Source organism: Pelophylax lessonae (assembly GCF_965119305.1).
Source record: "Pelophylax lessonae genome assembly, chromosome: 13".
NCBI classification, from domain to species: domain Eukaryota; kingdom Metazoa; phylum Chordata; class Amphibia; order Anura; family Ranidae; genus Pelophylax; species Pelophylax lessonae.
The window spans coordinates 42,078,884-42,085,020 of record NC_138780.1 but is presented as its reverse complement, the minus strand read 5'-3'; positions in this window follow the sequence as shown (position 1 = coordinate 42,085,020).

Genomic DNA, 6,137 nt, shown 5'->3' with positions numbered 1-6,137 from the left:
TAACTTTAAAATTAATATTCATAAGTCGGAGGCGCTTAATATCTCTTTAAACAAAACAGTACTACAGCAGACTCAAATAAATTGCCCATTTAGGTGGGTGTCATCTCATTTAAAATACTTGGGAATTATACTGCCGGGGAATATGGCAGATATTTATACGCAAAATTTTCTTCCGCTATTAAAAAAATTGAAGGGGGATCTTAAAAATTGGAGGGCAAAACCGCTCTCATGGTTTGGGCGCGCAGCGGCCGTAAAGATGACGGTCCTTCCAAAGGTGCTCTATCTCCTAAGGAGTCTACCTATTAGACTACCTAGGGGCTTTTTCTTATTCTTGAATTCCATTATAGGGAAATTTATATGGGCGGATAAAAAGCCGAGAATAAGCCTTCAGACATTATCGTGACCTAAAGAGGCGGGAGGTATAAATTTACCAAATTTTTTGCATTATCACTATGCTACACATTTAGTAAGGGTCATTGATTGGAACTGTCATTCTAAATGTAAACATTACCATTAAGATTTCTACCATGGATCCCATATAAATTACTTCCAATGGAAGTTAGAATACATCCAACCATTGGACCCACATTAGAGATATTTCAGAAGGTGGTTAAGCATAGGGATTTGGTCTCTGTCCCGGGTCCATTGACCCCCTTGGAGGGCAAGATGGACTGGGCACAAAATAAGAAGGTGATAGAACCGGGAGGTGGAGAATCGACAATGCCATTGACGATATTTCATTGTATGGAGGCAGGAAGGCTTAGGCCTTACACCCAGTTGCGAACGCAGGTAGTTGGAAACCAGTTTACATACTGGCAATATCTTAGACTTCATAGCTATGTTGGGAGTCCGATTAATCGGTCAAATTTTTCAAGACAATTGACACAATTTGAGGTTATGTGTTTTGAGGGTAATCCGATTGAGAAATCAACATCCAAAATGTACGATCGGATACAAACGCATGGTCAGGATCTAGGCTCTAAATATAAGGCGGAGTGGGAATTAGCATTACAAACCACATTTTCTGATACCCAGTGGTCCAATGCTTGTACCATGGTGCACCAATGCTCGATTAGTTCAAATATACAAGAGAAGACATATAACATTTTGACAATGTGGTATTATACACCTGTTAAGCTACATGCGTGGTTTCCTGAAATATCAGATTTGTGTTGGAGATGTGGTGAGGATCGGGGCACAATGGTACATATATGGTGGAGCTGTATTAACATACAAAAATTTTGGAAAGAAGTGACGAGGCAGATCCAATTAATTATTAATATTCCGGTCAACTTCACCCCCGAATGTTGTCTTTTGAATATAACAGGTTGGTCACTTAGCGAGAATAAAAAGTCGTTGGTAAGGCATATGTTGCAAAATCTATTATTCCTAAATACTGGAAGTCGACTAGAATACCCACATTGAAGGAATGGGTGGGAGCTGTGAATTCAATTTATGACTTAGAAGAATTAGCTGCGGTAGCTAGGGAGAATACAAGAGGTTTTAAAAAGCTATGGGAACCATGGACCCACTTTAGGTTGTTAGATGCATATAAGAGCTTACAAGGGGGTGGAATAGATCTGACATACTAGGGGTGTTTTTTTTTTTTTTTTTTTTTGTGTATATGAATTATATAAGTATTGTGAGTTTTGTTTTGCTGTTGTTTTTCTTTGTGTATGTATTGACTATTAATCAATAAAAATTTAAATGCGAAAAAAACGATATACTTTCATAACAGTGTATTTGGTTACTGCAGAAATTTGCCTCTTTCGCTGCGTTACCTCTGCTACACAGTGACAAAAGTTACTGGAATTTTTTTTTTGTAACTGGTGTGATAGACCAGTGGCCCCCCCAAAATGACAGATTGAAGTGGGATGTTATATACCTTCTTCCACATATACTGCGCTTCTCTAGAGACTTTTGTCACAGGGTCATTTAAAAAATGACAGGCAGAGGAAGAGGCAGGGGTGGTAGTGGTAGGGCAGGAGCACCAGGCCGGAGCCAAAGTGGGAAGTTGCAGACCGTGCGTTTGATAATGTCAAAGGACGCACCAGACTTGGTTGAGAGGCTCACTCAGCCTTCCTCTTCTGCATCCTCCTCATCCTCTCTATCTGCACCCTCTTCACTCTCTGCTGTGTGCACCCCCAAAGACACCACCACCACCATATACCCTCCGCTTGAGTCACTGGAATTATTTTCCGATCCATCAAAACACATTTCCGATGCACAGCCATTCTTGGCATCGGATCAGGAAGAGGACGTAGCAACAGCCGCCACTCAGCAGTCTGACGACAGCACCCAGATCAGCCCAAGGAGGTTGGTCCCCGCTGTTGCTGCCTACTCCGAGATCTCTAATGTTAGTGGTGGGGAAGGTGACATCAATGATGACGTGTCTATGGACGTCACGTGGGTGCCCACAAGAGAGGAAGAAGAGGGGAGTTCAGAGGGAGAGATGGACCAGCAGATAGGGAGGATAAGGAGGCCGAACTTACATTGCACAGTAGGGACAAACCAGACTGCTAATGTATCAGGAGCGAGCCATCAACCATGTACGGTCACATCTGGCGCTCCCAGGACGACGGCACATGGCTCCACAGTGTGGGCTTTTTTTAATGTGTCTGCTGCTGACAATAATGTTGCCATCTGCAACCTTTGCAGTCAACGCATAAGTCGCGGTAAGCCCAACACTCACCTAGGGACGACTGCCTTAAGAAGGCAACTGGACTCCCATCACTGAGCCCAGTGGGAGCAATGCCGTCAGAACCCACAAAGCCACACTCCAGGCTCTCACCGTCCAGCCTCTTCTCCTTCTTCTCCTCTCTCCTCACAATTGTTCTCCACTCCACCTTCCGTGGCCCAAATGTTCGAGCGTATAAAAATGATGATGCCGGATAACCCTCTTGCCCAACGGTTGACCGCTGGCTTGTCAGAACTGATAGCCCGCCAACTACTGCCATATAAACTGGTGGACTCGGAGGCCTTTCGAAAATTTGTGGCCATTGGAACACCACAATGGAAGGTCCCAGGAAGGAAATATTTCTCGCAGATAGGCATCCCAGAGCTATATGGCCATGTTCAGCGGCAAGTGAATGTATCTCTGGCACACAGTGTCCGTGCCAAGATACATTTGTGCTCACAAGTTTACATACCCTGGCAGAATTTATGATTTCTTGGCCATTTTTCAGGCAATATGAATGATAACACAAAAACTTTTCTTTCACTCATGGTTAGTGTTTGCCTGAAGCCATTTACTGGCAATCAACAGTGTTTACTCTTTTTAAATCATAATGACAACAGAAACTACCCAAATGACCCTGATCAAAAGTTCACATACCCCAGTTCTTAATACCTGGTACTGCCCCCTTTAACATCAATGACAGCTTGAAGTCTTTTGTGGTATTTGTGGTTGAGACTCTTTCTCTTCTCAGATGGTAAAGCTGCCCATTCTTCCTGGCAAAAAACCTCCAGTTCCTTTAAATTCTTGGGCTGTCTTGTATGAACGGCACGGTTGAGATCTCTCCAGAGTGGCTCAATGATATTGAGGTCAGGAGACTGAGATGGCCACTCCAGAACCTTCACTTTATTCTGCTGTAGCCAATGACAGGACGACTTGGCCTTGTGTTTAGAATCACTGTCACGGGGGGCCTAATTCATTAAACCTCCAGCCTAACTCTGCTTTGGCTTGTTTTTTTCTCTCCGCATTCCAATTAATTAACCACTTCCATACCAGGCCTATTTCGGACACTTTGTGTTTACAAGTTAAAACCAGTATTTTTTCCTAGAAAACTACTTAGAACCCCCAAACATTATATATATTTTTTTAGCAAAGACTCTTGAGATCAAAATGGCGGTCATTGCAATATTTTTTGTCACGCGGTATTTGCGCAGCGGTCTTTAAAACACCATTTTTTTGGGAAAAATTACATTTCACTGCATTTAAAAAATACTAAACAGTAAAGTTAGCCCATTTTTTTGTATATTGTGAAAGATGATGTCATGCCGAGTAAATAGATACCCAACATGTTACGGTTTAAAATTGCGCCCCCCTGTGGGATGGCGACAAACTACGGTCAATAGAGATCTCAATAGGCGACACTTTAAATTTATTTAACGGTTACCAGTTTAGAGTTGGAGTGTAGCTCTTTTTTTTAAATTATTGCTCACGCTCTGAAGATCGCGGCGATACCTCACATGTGTGGTTTGAACAGCGATTTAATTTGCGGCTCGACTTCCGTATACGTTTTTTTTTGCGCGCGAGCTAACGGTGATCGGGGCGGCTAAATTTTTTTTTTTCCCCATTTATTTTATTTATTTTTTTTAACTTTATTACAGTTTTTAAAAAAAAAAAAATCTGATCACTTTTATTGCTGTCACAAGCAATGTAAACATCCCTTGTGACAGCAATATGCGGTGACAGGTACACTTTATGGAGGGATCGAGGGTCTAAAAGACCCTCGACCCCTCCACTACACTTCCCTGTATGCAAAACGCCGAAAACGGCGTTTTTGCATACAGCCGTTTTTCAAATTTGGCGCCGTTTTGCAGCACACTAACCCGGAAGTGACGTCATGGACGCCGCCTCCGGGTTACGTCATGGGAGACCCGATCGATGCCGTTTCATCGGGACTCCATCCAGCCGGTGGACGCGCCGGCTGGGTGCTCGGGGCTCCCGGTGGGACGGGAGCCCCGGTAAAACCCGCGGAAGGCGGCGGGAGGGGGGAACGTCCCCTCCCGCCCCCCCCGGGTACCGATCGAGCGGCTCCCGAGCCGCATCGATCGGTACCGACGGAAAGCCGACCGTCGGCTTCAAACAACGGTACCGGGATGATGCCTCTAGCTAGAGGCATCATCCCGGTATACCCCCGCAAAGTTTACGATGTCATATGACGTCGTCCTAGGGGGAAGTGGTTAACTCACGCAGTGGCGAATTGGACAGCGTGACAGCAACAGTGAATTCAGCCTTCAGCGGCGTTGATCTACGCTGAATGGCGATCGCGACTTTTCAAATTCTCATACTTATGTCTATGTGAACGGAGCAGTCCAACACAGCACCATGGTCTAGTGGGATTGTGCACATATCCTCTGATTCATGCATCTCACTTAGCCGTAGGTTCTAGGCTGACCATCTTCACTTAACTTCTTTTGTGTAGATATATATTTTTTTAAAAACTCTGACAGATTGGATCATTTGTATTGCTCCAAAATTTACATCACGTACATACACATAACATACACTGTCAAGCGCTTGCAAACTCACATTTTGTTCAGCTATTTCATAATCTCACCTTTGTCTAGATTAGAACTCATGGTTGCACAGTGCAGAGCAAACCATTATAACCACTACACAACTTCAGGTCCACATTAAAAACTCACATTTTTTCAATGGTCTTCTTCCTAGATTCCCTACAATGTTCAGTACTTTAGCTATATGTGAATTTTAGCCTTAAGACACTCCTTTCTTTTCAGCAAACAGCTCTATTCGGCTGAATAGCTAAGTGCTTTGCAACTTAACTACAGTTAACAACGTCATGCAACGTCATGGTTTCAAATCCCAACAATCACTACACTTGGATCTATTTTCCCTATCAAATTTTTTTAGTTTTTGGTTGTATTTGGGGGGTGGGGGGGGGGGGGGGGGCCTTACATAAATATACAGAGCGCTAATGGAACAAACACAATTTTAACTGTATGAGTGTGGTCATTTTTTTCTGGAGCTGCAATTGTTTACACATTTACCATGCTTGTTGAATTTGAGGAGCAACAAGCATATATGTGTCTGGTATTGGACTCTCTACATATTTTAACAACACAGACCCTCATAGTCCAACACTACACTTTGCCTCACCCCTCAGCACAACACTGTCCCATCCCTACCCTACATTCCAAGCCCTCACATCACCAGTACAAGCAGCATGCAAAGTGCAAAGCCCCGGCATTGGCAGCTTAAGTCTGTAGCCACCCACAAAAAAACTAAGACATGTTCCTTACAAAATAATTTATTTTTCATGGAATTACAGCATAAGGAGGGATGCAGCAAGGTCATATTTTCAGTCTCCAGTCCCTGTGCCTTTACTGCGCCTGCCCACAATCTTTGCTCCATGGCTACATTAGGCAAAGATGTGGGATTTGGATATCTT